General features: G+C 33.9%; 1 protein-coding gene across 7 annotated transcripts in view; it reads left to right on the forward strand.

Moving 5' to 3' along the window:
• The window catches only part of GRIK2 (glutamate ionotropic receptor kainate type subunit 2), a 345,199-nt gene that overhangs the window by 308,994 nt on the left and 20,541 nt on the right, over positions 1-15,664 (forward strand). The gene's annotated exons all lie outside the window — the stretch shown is intronic.

The raw sequence follows: 15,664 nt of genomic DNA on the forward strand, positions 1-15,664 counted from the left end.
CCAGAACAGCTAAGAATAAGAGATTAATCCAATATTTCATCAGTATCTATGAAATGCTGTTGAGAAAGCTGACGTTTATAATGTGTTTATATGCTGTGTATTAGGTGCACAGCCTCAGAGCAGAGGGATTGTGTAGCCTCTGCTAGAATGATGCATAGTTTGCACAAGGAATCCTTATGAAGAAGCATTTCCATGTTGTCTGTCAGAATAATTTTGTTAAGTATATTGCTTTATTGGAGCTAAAAAATATTACAGAGCAGTGGATAATGCAAAATATTCTCATGCATTATAGCTAATCTCATTTCTACAGGAAAAAATTATTCTGGAGATTTTAAAAGTACTAATGACATGGTTATATCTATAGAAGTAGATTACATCATTATTTAATGACAATGAAAGAACTTTATAGACATGCAACTGAGTAATATCTTTTTAGAGTTAATAATCCTACAAGTAACTTGTCAAGTGCTTGGAAAAGTGCAGTGTAATGGCTTCACATACAAAGTATATGCTTTTGCCTATTTGAGAGGCAACTTGTCTTCAAGAACCATACAGAACTATTTGAGTTTATAGAATCATAGAATCACAGAATATGCTGTATTGGAAGGAACCTATCAGGATCATTGAGTCCAACTCACAGCCTGAATGTGATGCTCTAAAACTCACACCATGTGCCGGAGAGCATTGTCCAAACGCTTGAACTCAGACAGGCATGATACTGTGGCCACTTTCTTGGGGAGCCTGTTAATGCATTTCTTGAAGTAAATTATAATGATTCTTTAACCAGAGGGCACAACCACCCTCTGGTTAAAGAATAATTTCCTGATATCAAACCTAATAGTCCCCTGACTCAGCTTCATACTGTTTCTAGTCTTGTCACTGGTCACCACACTGAAGAGATCTGTACCTGCCCTGTCTGTCCCTCTCATGAGGAAGTCGTAACTGCAATGAGGTCTTCCTCTGTCTCCTCCAGGTTGAACGGACCAAGTGACCTCAGCTGCTTCTCATAAAGCTTCTCCTCCAGACTCTTTACCACCTTTGTGGCCCTCATTTTGTGGCTCTCTAATGGCTTAATGTCTGATATTGCAGTGCCCAAAACTACCCCCAGCACTCGAAGTGAGGCCACCCCAGTGCAGAGCAGAGCAGGACAATCCCCTCCCTTTCCCAGCTGTGATGATGTGCCTGATGCACCCCAGGACACCACTGGCCCTCCTGGCTGCCAGGGCACTGCTGACTCATATTCAACTTGCCATTGACATCCTGGTCCCTTTCCACAGTGCTGCTCTCCAGCCTCTTTTCCCTAGTCTCTACACACAGCCAGAGTTGCCCTCTCACAGGTGTAGAATCCAGCACTCGTTAGCCCTTTTTAAACTTCATATGGTGTTACAAGCATGGTATTGGGAAGATATAGATGTCATCTGCAAAATTTACAAAAAATTCAGCTTATTACCAGGAACAGTGGCTTGAAATTGCAGAAGTCTTTGCACCGTAAGGTTAAATTTGTAGGAAGCAGTTGTTGCAGGTCTTATGTTGACTGCGGTAGAAAGGATATGTTTACTTTTGGAGACCAGCAGCAAAGGAAGTAGGTGCAATATATCTTGATTACTTTGAAGACAATAGAATAATAATTAGCGAAAAATAATTTGGTTGAGTTTAAGCAGCTACAAGAAAAAGGTTTTAAAAGCTTTCTTAACAGAAAAAAATTCTATCAATTTATGACAAGATAATCACTTGGAAAATGTAACCAAGCAAATATAGCACCAGTTTAGAGTACTGCAGTAAAGGTTCTCTGCTCATGATGTTAGTATTTTAAATTTAGAAAAAGAAAGTTACACAAGATTAGGGGAGAAAAAAAAAAAAGAAAAACCTGTGGATCAGGAAGGACATGGGTATCAATTCCTTCCCCAAAAATCAGAGAAGCAAATTATGAGTTTACATGATTATTTTATTTTCTCTAAAAGCATTAGTGAAGTAAAGAAAATTTAGATTGCTAAAATGTAACTTTGAGGAAGGAAATTAGAAACAATGTACTTTTGGCACAAAATGGGATTGTCAGAATCAGCACGCATCTTTAATATCAACAAGATACAGTGATAATTGAAATAGGTGCAAAGCAGAATTCTGTATGATATATTTTCAGCAGTGAAAGTTAAACTAGTGAGAGTGAAATATGAGCAAGGGAGAATTTGGTAAATTAAGCATACAATGACTGATTCTCATAATATAAGTTTTTGAATTAATTTCCCATTTCATCATCATTCTTGTTTAAATTTTGGGTTGTTCTTGAATATAGCCCAGTTGGGCCCAAATTTACAATTACAATGAGCTCCTAAGTGTTTATGATATATGCAAATGCTTATGGTCATCCTATCAAACATATTATAGCATTATTTTCTAGATAACCTGGACCATCCAGCAATCTACTTTTTATGTCCTACTGAAACACAGTTAATGTGAATTTCTTATGGTCAACATGCTGTAAAACACAGTAATATTAAGTGACAAATTCTATGCTGTAATGAATATTTATTAACATATTTGCTAATCTGAACTACATGGAAGATTAGAAATGTAGCTTTTATACACTTTATGTTAAAGCCTTAATGCTCTGTGAAGCTACTTTCTCCTTTTTTGGGGGGAGGGGGTTGGGTATTTTGGTGGTTTGTTTTTTGTTTTTGTTTTTGCTTTGTTTTTGTTTTTGTTTTTGTTTTTGTTTTTGTTTTTGTTTTAATTTATTTTTCCTTCCAGTTTTCTACTTTCCAATTGGAAGGAATATAGTTGAAATCATCTTTTGGAAAAAACATACTTCATCTCTCTTAGATGTTTCAGGTTCTTATTTCTTTTCTAAATTCCTCTTTCTCTTCAACATGTTTGACAGCAGGCTACTTCCCATCTGGCTTGGGCAGATTTTCTTCTGAGTTGCCATTTGCTTCAGTGTTGAACCTGGAGCACATAGATGGCTGACAAGTGAATATTTGGAACTGATTCCATATGAATAGATCTACTGAGCATGCACCTTTCAGATCATCTGCCTTTACGTGGCAGATGAGGAATATCCTGTCAGTATATGCCAGACAAACTCCGTGTGTGTGGAGATATATGCAAAGTAATGCCTCTGACATTTTGAAAATGACAAACGGTGTGTGTAAGTAATCTTAAAAATTGCATAAATTTCTTCTAACTCTTAAGAAATACAAAATGGAAAGTAGTATATAGATATGGTACGTAGAAGAAATTAGAGCTAGTCATTTCTCCAATGTTTCTCTATTGCTGAGCTGCAGAAAATTGCAGAATTAGATAAAGAGGGGGCTTTAGTGGTGTCGCAGTGATGTTCCTAAAACACCTGATAGTGGTGAGTAAAAAAAGAAATTGAGAAAATGGTGAAATACCCATTTATTTATCCTTTATTCCTTTGCATTTAATACAATCAAATTCTGCTATTAATATCAATAATGGCTCAGTTGCAAAATATAAGGAGAAGAATTTTTGACTGTCTTACATGATTCTCTTCACTTTTGCAAGGTTTTTTGACTAGCTTTTCACTAGCTGTGGTCAAGCGGATCAAACTGCGACTCTTCTAATGCAATCACTCTTTGAGTCCCTGGTACTTCCATATTGATGGACTACCAAGATGCCCTGAGAAATGCTGGAAAGGGTTTAACATTTAGATCTTTGAAAGCTAATAATTAACTCAAAAAATTTTTTAAAAAATCCCAAAAACTGCACTCCCCTGGCTATATGGCAACTCTTCACTGTACATGAGCACAAAATACCCCTCTCAGGATAGGAATGATGTAAGGTGATGTATTTTGTGGTCAGCATTTCATTGCCAAGTCTTATGTAAACACCCATTTTACAAAGTTACAATAACTTGCAATAGTAACACAGATGCAACTATAAAAATTAATTCATAGAAGTGTATAAAATAGATCTGCATAGGGGATATTTATAAATTCACAATAGAAAGTTGGCAACTACTGTGATGCAAGCAAGTTATACCTCACATGTCAAAAAGAAAAATGTATGAGTAAAATCAACAGCATTCCAGCAGAAATGCATTGGCTGCAGGCCAGTCACTTAAGTTCAAAACATGAAACAAAACTTCAAGGTTCTTATGTTCTATTCATTCACAGGTGCCTTTTTCAGTGAAGTTTTCTTTTCTGTAAATTCAAATGAAATATCAATTAAGATGTATTTTTTTACAGACATTTTTACCTCTCATACAGCCATATTTTTCACAGAAAATTGTTCTAAGAGATTCTCAAAATTGTGTCCACTCATATATGAATTCCAAAAAAATCTCTGACCAACTAATGTAATGTGCACATCACTTATGTGTAGAAATTTCTTTATATATTTTGGCATAATGTAACCAATCTTAATATTTTAAAAATTTATTTTTGTAAAATCAGACCCAAGAGTGGGTTTAGTTCCCTTTCTTTTGTAATTTTTTCGAATTTCAGTCAGCTGTGTAGTATGTAATTAAAATGCTGTTTGGAGTATGTGCATTTTGAAGACAGTAAAATATACTTTAATCAGTCACAGAATCTAGAAAGAGTATTTCACACTTCATTCACTTAAAGATTCCACTGCAGAAAAAAAAAGAATTTCAGAAAATAATTTATGATCTGCTACTTGATATCTTCTCTAGGAATATGACTTCATTAATTATTTATATTTATCTAAGCCATTAATAAATTAAATAAAATAGCATTTTTCCTACCTCAGTGATAGGCTGCTGGATTCAAAGAGAATTTAAACAAATAAATTGTTCAATCAGTGAATGTATAACAGTTAATTCTCTTGTTGTATCCAGTAACTATGTATAGATTCAGCTGATTTATACTACCTGTTCTGTCTCTAGGGAGTGACCTATAAGAAGCATTCACAGTAAAAGGTTTTATATTATAATACAGAATTTGTTAACTGACCTGACCATGTTTTTAATGCAGGTATTTTACAAAATATTTCTCTATCTGCCTTTTTTTAAGGGCATGTTTCCAAATATAGAAAATTTTAAATCAGGCATAGTGAGGCATATAAATTACTCAAGACAGATATTTTAATAGATGCTTGTAATTTTAAATACTATATCTTAATGTATTGAAAATACAAAAAAAAAATTATTCATTTCTTAAATATGCAACAGCGAGTGAAAAGAATAGTCTTAACTCTCCCCTTAGAGTTTATCCAGCCTCCTTCCTTGCTGCATATATTATTCCAGATGGATTTTTCAGCCTGGGGTTTTTTTTGTTCGTTTTTTTTGTTTGTTTGGGGTTTTTCGGGTTTTTTTTTTGTTGTTTTTTTTTAACTTTTGGGGCTTACCTGCACAATAAAAAGTAGCTAAAATAACAGTAAATGTCCTGTAAATGTATGATTAGCATTTCATCATCCTATAGATGTGTAGGATGTTGTCCCCTATGTTTTGTCTAGCTTTTAAAAGACCCCAGCCTTGCTATTTGCAACAGCATATCTGAGTAAGATGTGTGGGAATGGTTTAAAGCTGCACCAGGAGAGATTTGAACTGGATATTAGGAAGCATTTCTTTATCCAGAGGGGCTCAAACACTGGAATGTACTTTCTAGAGAGGTGGTTGATACCTCAAGCCTATCAATGTTTGAGATAAATTTGGACAATGCCCTTACCAGTGTGTTTTCACTCGGTCAGCCCTGGACTGGTCAGTCAGTTGAAAAAAAAATGATTGTTGTAGGTCCCTTTAAACTGAAATATTATCTTCTGTTCTGTTCTGTTCTATTCCTTTGATGTCATTTTTCATACAGTTTATTTCTTTTTCTTTTTTTTCTTTCCCTTTCAATTTCCTTTCTGCACTTGTCTTTTTTTTTTCCCCTCATTTTCTTTCTGCTTGCTTTTACACTTAGAGAAGCTTGCTAGATGCACCAAAAGGATTGGGTTGAAGTGTTAGATTTTAATCACTGAGTGCTTTCAACTTCAGTATTCCCAGTATGTTTTAATGTAGATAATCAGACCAATTGCATTACTTCAAATCTTACAGTGTTCGGTTCTGACAAAGTGTTTTCTTCTTGGTAAGAAGATGAAGTCCTTTTTTGCTTTTCCAACTACTTTTTTGAGGATAGATTTGAAGGAAAGACTTTTTTACCTAGAGAAGTGTTTGACAAGAGACTTTTGCATGCCTACTGCTTCCATTCCATGGTGCTTTTCTTTGTTCCAGCACAGTTGCACAAACATTCCTGCACATTTTAAGCCTCTTTATATAATTTTAATATATTTATATTAGAAACAACACAGATAGCAAGGATTTAAAGAATGATTTTGTGAACCAGATAATTTACTAAATTAAAAAAAATAAACTAACAAGAAAACCCAAAAACAAACAAACAAACAAAACAAAGCTCCCCCATTATTACAGTTCTATCTCTAACATGTGAATTCAAAAGGCTGAAGTTTCACTGTCATATCAAAACTGCCACAGGGCTACTGCACTTTGCAAAACTGACAACTCTTTGAGCTGGTTTAGTGAACTAAACCAGCAGAATTGCATTCATCTTCTTTTCATGAAATTATTTTGCTTCATATATGTCTACATAGATGCTAATAAGGCTGGAAGTATTCACAGTATGAAGGGAGCAGGGATAGTAGGCAATCAGGGGTGTGGAAGAGAAAATGGAATTTCTGTACAGGCAGCTATTAGGCCAAGTCTGAAGACAATACTGAGAGACTTCCCTGATTTCAGGTAGTTTCAAAATGGTCTAATATATCTCTCAGTAGGAGAAACAAACCAGTGGTAATTTAACAGATGTGAGTGGATGCAGTGCAGAGGGGAGCTGTCTCTGACTTTTCCATATATTTAGAATTGTTATTTTCCCAATACCTTCCATTCATTCTGTCTCAAAGTTTGACTTTGAACATCATCCCCTTCACACTGGTTCTTTTTTTATCCTATTTTTTTTTTCTCCTGGAGGTCTAGGCTAAGAATCAAAGAACATTATGGTAACAAGACAGCCACAAAAAAATACAATACTGGCTAATATTAAAAATATTAAAAGAAAAAAAGAAAGGATATCATGGATCCTTTCAAAAGTAACTGTTTTGAGTTTATAAATATTCCTTACTCTTTGAAGATAAGTCTTTACTGTAGCTAAGGCTGCTTTCCGTATCCTGACATAATTCTCTTTTCACACCTCCACCAAACTTAAAAGGTGACATATTTGAAGAGTTGTTTTGAAAACTTTCTTTAAACCTCAGTCAAGACTAGAAAACAATGCTAGTGAGCACAATGACTGGCACTGAGCGTTATTGGCACATTTATTTCAACTAATGCACACATTTGGCAGTTGGCGATCAATGCAGAACTTAATTTTAGATTTTTTTTTCCAGAAGACACAGGCAGGAATTTTTTTTCTTAAATATTTATTTGTTACTTCACTTAAACATTAAACTGTTTTCTAAAATCAGAATTCTATGCTGCCTTATTTGAATAAATAAAATAAAAAGACTCCTTAGGCTCTACAAGACAGTGGGATCTCCTTCTACTCTTCCAGTAACTTTGTTGTGTCTGACACTGGTGGGCAAACAGAAGGTCTACTCTTTTTACACATCTATGATTAAATATATTTGTGTAAAACCAGCAAAGCCACAGATATGAATGATACAGAAACCTTTCAAAAAGCAGTTTCAGAACTGAAAGGAATATCAGGTAAATTATATATCAATTTAATCCCCAAAATTGTTAACAATACACTTGGTTGATGTAACTGAAACAAAATTCTACATATCTGAAAATAGTGAACAGTTCAGGAGTTTAAAATTTTCATTTTGCAAATGTACTCCTAGATTTCTTCTGTAAAGTATGAAACCAAATCAACATTGGCTGTCAGTTTAATCATTGTTGTGATTTCAGAATCTGTAGCTATTTCCTGCTGAAACTGTGTGGGACACAGGATATCTGAGCCACCTTTGTTACCTGTTTTAAAGTACTGCTCCTGGAGAAAATTTTCCAGTTCATAGTCCAGAACTCTGTTTAAAAATTGGGCATATTTTCTTATGTAAATGTATACATATAACCTTAGTTGATTTAAAAATAAAAATTTTGAATATGAATACATGACATGCAAACATCTTTCCACTGCCTGTAGTTTTCAAGATCTAAAGTAGTAGTAGTAATAATAATAGTAATTATAATTCTAGGCAATAATTTGTTTTTATGATTGAGGCACCCTAGATCTTTTGAAGCTACTTGTTACCACATATATTACATAATATGAGAATTTTTTACTGGTCCTTGGAGATGAGACATATAAACAAATCTGTCTCTGTAGAAATAAATAGGAAACTATGTACCAAGACAGAATGCCTTTTTCTTATGCTTGCCTGCACTTAGTCTGTAATCCTTCATACAATATGAACTGTAATATTCATCACTTATACATGCATAAAAGTGCTGAGCTTCAGGTCTTCTGTAACTAAAACAAATTAATACATTTATCTTCATTAGTTGAACATAATGAAAAAATAAAGGTGCAAATTATTTATTTTTATGCAGGTCAAGCCATGTATTGAAACTAATTTGAGAATTTCAACTGCCTGAGAAGTTAATTTATTATTTCTTAAATGTAAGAGTGTGTAACTAACATATTTGATGAAAGAACTGTTTTTTATAGTTGCCTCAGGACTGTAAGCATATTGAAGCACTATCTGGGAGGCATGCTGAGACTGAGCTTTACATCAACAGAAAATTTCCAAAACACTTAACCTCCTGTAGTTTGTGAGCCAATTCTGCCTTAGAGATGGGGCTTTTATTAGGAATTTACCAAACAGATGTAACCATAGCAAAGGCATTATTAAAATTTCATGTTGATGTTATTGTGCCCAGGACCATAATGGATGTTATTGACATATGTTGTGTAAATGGTCTAGGAATAAGTCATATGAGAAGCAACTGAGGGAGCTGGGGTTGTTTAGCCTGGAGAAAATGAGGCTTAGGGGAGACCTTCAAGAAGATTGGCCTTTTCTCCCAGGCAACTAACAACAGGACAAGGGAAAATGGCCTCAAGCTGTTCCAAGAGTGGTTCAGGTTGGACATGAGGAAGAATTTCTTTGCTGGAAGTGGTGGCATGTACTGGAATGAAGGGTCCAGGGAAGCTGTGGAATTACCACCCCTGAAAGTGTTCACAGAACAACTGGATGTTGCACTTTATGCCATGGTTTAGTTGACAAGGTGGTGTTTGTTCAAACGTTGGACTTGATGATTTTGGAGGTCTTTTCCAAAATTAATGATTCTATGATTCCATGAGTCTATGGATTGGATTGACAAAGACTCATCTACAAATTTAAAATTCCTCTGGTCTGATACATTGCCCTTAATTAGAAAAAACTAGTGTAAAACTTCCCAGCACATGGTGTTTCCATGGTTTGCAGTTAGATGCACCCAAGGCCGCTTCACACATCAGTTCATAGCCATGATGAAGCAGTTAATATCAAGATATTAATTGTTTAGAGAATTTCCCTTATAGCTTGCCAAGGATTGGGGTGTTCTGCAAAACTGTGACATAAGTTTTCAGGTCTGGACAGTTTTGTTCTGACCTTATACTTGTCTTTCAACATAATCTTATCTGCCTGACCAAAACCTTCACATATACCAGAAATACTTGTAGAATTCCTTTAGGCTTTGTTAATTCATCAGTTTATTGTTGGGTAGTGTTAGACAAATATTTCTTTCAAAGGAGGCTATATTTGCAGACTATTAATATGTGACTGTCACAGATTTGCAAGGTGAATTGAAAAAAGAAAGCACTGTATAAATATGAAATACCTTTATCTGTGGTAAAAACAATGTCATTAATTTTCTCACTAGAGGTTTCAAAAAAGATATCTTCCCATTCTGCAGCTGTGCAATTCAGTAGGGGTAGAGAGATAATAGTGTATTATGAGAATGATATTTTCAAATTTTCTGTGATGGTAAAATGCATGAAGATTCTATGAAAAATGTTACTATCTCTCATTTGTTTAATCTAAGAGATGTTCTTTAGAGCAGTTTATAATAATAGTTTGAGGATTGGCTGAAAAATACTAACCTGTGTCAAAAAAAAAAGAAAAAAAGATATAGCTGGAAGTCTAACATAATAATTTGATAATGATCTGAGTACTTAAAACAATAAAAAAAAAATCCATAAACATCTTCATTTTGTTCAGTTTGTCCTGGTACTGCAAAAAAACCTGTATTTAGTATTAACCTGTTATTGTCATGCCTTATTTGACTTATTCATTATAGGCAACCATTACCCTGTTATGTTTTCTTTTATAATATACTCACTATGAAGGATAGATATATTTTAATCGAGTTGCAAATTAATAACTTATAAGTGTTCCCTGATTTACCAGAAACTTGACTTTTCCAAGCCATTCACATAGCTCAAAAATGAATACATATGTATGTATATATATATGTGTGTGTGTGTGTGTGTGTGTGTGTGTGTGTGTGTGTGTGTGTGTGTGTGTGTATATATATATATATATATATATAAAGATATAATAAGCAGATTTGGTTTGGATTTTGTTTTGAATGTTTGCAGTTTAAATTTAGATATGGGGTAGTTTAGACTGCTAAAATCTAGTTTGATAGTAAACATTTACTGAGGATTTTCCATTATAGTAACTGAAACTTAATTAATATTTTCTGTTTATTCCATGCCTAATATTAAAATATTATAATCTTAATGTAACGGAAAGCATCTGAGTTAAAAATAAGAATCTTCAAACACTGATTTTTTTTTTTTCATCAAAAAGTTGATTTTGAAAATGGAGCCAGGGACTGGGAACTGATAGAATCTCTTTTATTTCTTCATATATTTCTTGGCACTTTAAGAACCCACAGATAGGAAGAATGAACCAAGGTACACTGACCCTTCTTTCTGTTGCTTCCTTCCCATCCTGCTTAGAGAAGGTAACAAGGGTTAGGGAGCTGAAGTGGCTGTAACTTTTAAAACAAAAACATTTCTGTGGAGATAAGGTGTGTGCTTCTCCTATAGCCAGCACCTAATACTTTCCTATGGCATGTAGTAACTGTGACTGTCAGTCTTTATTACTGAGTGCTGACTATACTCTAGATTCCTGGAAGGCTTTTCAATCCTTGTGATGTATGAGGCTGTAGGAAATAGTTTTCCACGGTTCTTCAAAATCTGAACATCTACTCCACAGTTAGGTGTAAACCTTTCATGTTGCTTCTGTCATGCCTATGACTGCAGTATGCATGATACTTGTGAGAAACCGAACTCCACATAGCGTGTGACCAGCTGCTCCTGGGAAGGATTGTCTGTTCCAAAGAACCAAGCTGAATTTTGTCTTGTAAAAGTCAAAGGAAACCTTTGTCATAGTAACAGATGAGCAGATATAAAAGAACAATACAACCCCCAAAACTCTCAAATATGATATCACAAAGCATGCAAACAGTATGGTGGCAGAACATTTTGACTGTGATTCTTGGTAGAGCTAAGTGATTGGATAAGAGAGATGTTATTAAGCTAAAATTTAAATGAGTCACCCATTCCCAGTAGTATAAATGGTGTTAATCAGCATTCTTATGGAAATTTCAGGCATGCTTACACTGGAGTGAGATTGTGACTGCAGTATATTGTATTTATACACAAACTATCTTTAGGATGGATAGATAGATAGAGAGATAGAGAGATAGAGAGATAGATAGATAGATAGATAGATAGATAGATAGATAGATAAAGTTGGCATAATCACAACAGGAATGGGTTCATGCTGAAAAACAAACTCAATACAAATAAGACAGAGCTCTCCCATTCTGAGTGTAGTGTTTTTTCCTTTCAGTTGGTGAAACTAGAATTTGAACTGGTGGTTTTGTTCATTGTATACTAGTCACATACAGCCTCAACCCTAGATAGCTTTCCTGTTATATGTGGCTTTCTCCTTCCCATAAATATTTTAGTACGGAAAGAAGTTCTAAATTATCTCAATTTTGTACCAAGGTTCTGAATATTATGGTGTATTCCTAACCACCTTTGCCTTTTGTTTAGGCCAAGTACACAGAATATGAAATAATATTGCAAGATAAATAGAACTGTCTTGAGATCATTAATAACAAAAGAAAAAAAAAAAACAGAAATAAAAGATGCTATCTGTGGGCTCTGTGTATTTAGAATGTATTTTTACTATATAGAAAATCAAAAGTAACATATAAGTGTGTCCTGTGGGCATATTTAAAAACACTAGGAAATTCATAGTCATTCCTTTTGGTAAAATGCCCCTGGCATGATGGGGAAAAAAAGTTCCTGGTTCAAAATTTTCTTATCAAAGGAGTTAACAGATTGGTGCTCTTCCTTTTGATTTACTTAAAGTCAAAATCTGTTCTAAAGGTCCCAGTATGCTCCAACAGATTTCATGTGACAGAATGAGTAAAACAGACTAAATGTAACCAGGCAGGAGATTTTACTAAGTTAAAATCTAGTAGGAAGCATTTTCAAGACCAGTTAGATCAGCAGAATTTCAAAATACTAATCTGTATGCAGTGAAGCCTCAATATAAAAGCTTATGTGTTCATAATTTATGTTTAAACATATCATTATGTGCATAAATCTTTACATACTGAGACTTCAGGGCAGAAAACATATCTATGTATAGCTTCTGCAGTAACTCTGGGAGACTGTTAGTTTTGTAGAGATGCTTTAGAAAAAGGTGTTTTATGCAAATTTTCATTTATATTTTAAACATTTGTAAGCAGGTAACTGCAATTAGAAATTATTGCTTCCCCTCTTGAGGTTGTTGAACTTGTGCAGGAAGGAAGAAACATCTCTATAATCTATAACAGAAGGGCTTAAAATTATTCTGGCAGAAATTCTCATTCCTGCAAACAGAAGCTAGAATAGGATCAACAAATAATTTATAGATTATGTTCTGTAGATCCTCCAGTCCCAGTTTTTCAAAGTAATAAATAATCAGTTGATTGGCAAATAAAAGAGGTAGAAACCAGCAAAAGAGAGGGGAGAAAAAGTCAGATATTTCCACACTGGTCTTTTGCCTTTGTCGTCACTCAATGGAAGATTATGCACTCAGTTTTTTCCCCTGATTTTGGAAGAGCGTTTTAAAAATCACTTCCTTCTCTGTCTTCCCATCATGCACAGAATTGTAAGATTGGGGTTTTTTTTCAACTGCTTTGTCTTTGTATTGAAGGTTGATATGTGAAGTTTCTATTTCCTCATGTTTCAGAATTTTATTCTCTCTTTCTTTTTTTTTCTTTTATTTTCCCTTATGCTTTGTTACTTCACTCTTTTTCATACTGTAAGTATTTTGCAAATTCATTCATATATATTGTCTGTGAGTATTATAGTTTCTATTTTGCTTTTATGGCTTTTTTGGTTTTTTTTGAACACTAAATTATCTTTAATGATGATTTAAATAAAATTATATCAAACATTTTATATTTAAAAATGTAAAAAAGCAGGACATGGGCTTCTTGCAACACCTCATTATACGGCTTGAGTCATCTTTCAGTCATGCGATGAGAGCGATAGGGAAAATTACCTTAAAATGTCAGAAATCTTTTCCACTTACTTGCTAACATTTTTCAGGTCTGGCAAAAAAGCTGCTGTTACATCCAGAGTGTAATCTGGGTGCCTTGACCACATTTTCTATTTATTGCTTCTTACTTTTTATGCTACTTTTGTCATCCACAGATCAGTCTGTGAATACTTTTAGACACTTCAGGTGCTTCTGGATGGATTTTCTATTGCTGGGACTTATAGTCCTGTTTGTAAGAGAAAAAAAGCTAGAAGAAAATCTAGTCTGAGGAAATAGTATTATTCATATGCTTCCTTTGTTCTATTAAGAGCTACCTGAGTCAGTATAAACAGAATTAAAAATTCCTTTTTTCAAAGTATCAGATTATTAAGTGTACTCAATATTTGCTACAAAATGAAAACCTATGAATTTAGAACATTCTAAGTCCTTCAGAATTAGAACTACAGCATTCAATGCTAGCTTTTTCATGGGTATAAATTTTTAAATGCTTGATTCAACAGCAGCAATATATAATGCTTGTCACCCCACATTGATCCTTACTTATGACAGGATCACTTCTTAGACAGGATAATAAGGTATAACAAATATAAACATTGCAGTAGACTGGCCCTGTAATATGTCCATTCCAGAGTTATTTGTGCAAATTTTTGCAAACCACCAACAGTAATACAAATACTATTGAACTAAATCACTATTAGCTGCGTGTTTCTAATGCAACCTTCATAAACTTAAGTAATTGTCACCTGTATTAGGCCATGCTTTATTGTTTCTGTCTATTAATTCCTCAGTTAATTAATTTTTTAACTGTTTCAAATAGACTAGAATTGTAAGTGTACAAATCTGATCCCCAGAAAATATAAATAATACATAAAGAATAGATGGTACTCACTATATTTAGACCAACAGAGAGTGTGGAAACAAAATGCAAATCAGTTTAATTAGAAAGCAGCCTGTCAGATCAGAAGACAGCTTAAACTGAGTCCAAGACTATTTCTCTGAATCTAATGTTGTTTAAGTTGTTATTGTTAAATATTTATATGCAGTGTAATGTTGAAAATATCCCCAAAAGATTAGAGAATGCACTTACACTTCCCCAGGCTCTTGTGGACTAATCACTTCCTTCTTCCATCTGACTGAGGCAACATGTCAAATATAGGGTTTTGCAGAATTCATGCATAATCAGGATGGTCTGAAATGATGTGACTTAGGCCTCTAAGAGTGCACAAGAGAGTAGAAAAGAGTTTGTTTTCCTTTCTTTATGCTTCCTGTACAGTCCAGTGCAAACACAATTTACCCCCTTGCACAAAACATCATCCTTTTTTAAGCATAGATGATAAATGCACAAGTTCTTGCAATTTAAATACTTTGAGGATGGCTCTTCACACCTTTTATTCTTGAATAAAGGAAAAGGTGCTTTTGTATTTTGTAATTAGCAGTTCTTTGTATGTTCTTTACTAGCACAGCAGCTCTTTGTTATAAGCTTTCTTCTCAGGATAAGTTCTAGATATGTAAAAAGAATTTGAAGAAATATAGAATAAGTTAAAAGAAATTTTTAAAAAAGTATACATGATTTCATACAGTTTTAAGACTATAAAATATCTTATCCAGACAGTTCTTCAGGTCCTCACAGTTGATCACAATGCATTTAAATGGTCAGCATCTCTCTAGCAGATACAAAGAATTATTTTTCAAAGGTAAAATGTTAATGAAAATGTATTTTATTACTCAGCTGAAAGAAACCCTAAAATCTATAGCCAGTAAGTAGCATTATTGTGATAGAGAGAAAAAGAAGAGGGATGCATTATAGAATTGCATTCATATCAACTGAAAGAGGGGATGCTATGCCTTTTCATCTACTCTTTTTCTTCCTTTCCTGAGATTTCTTAACCATTTTAATGAAGAGACTTTTGTTCCTGTTTTCAAAGGACAAGAAAAATGATGTCTTTGTTCCCTACTTAAACATTTCAAAAGTCTTAACAGAGAAAGCACTTCTAACTGACATGATTTACTCTCTAACATTCAGAAAATAAAAGTTTTCTTCATTGCCATTATTCAATTATCAATATACATTTAAAAATACTCATTGAGAAACCCTTATGCAAAACGTAAAAAAAAAGAGAACAGATTACATACAAAAATATGA

This window comes from Taeniopygia guttata, chromosome 3 (genome assembly GCF_048771995.1).
Source record: "Taeniopygia guttata chromosome 3, bTaeGut7.mat, whole genome shotgun sequence".
Classification (NCBI taxonomy): Eukaryota; Metazoa; Chordata; class Aves; order Passeriformes; family Estrildidae; genus Taeniopygia; species Taeniopygia guttata.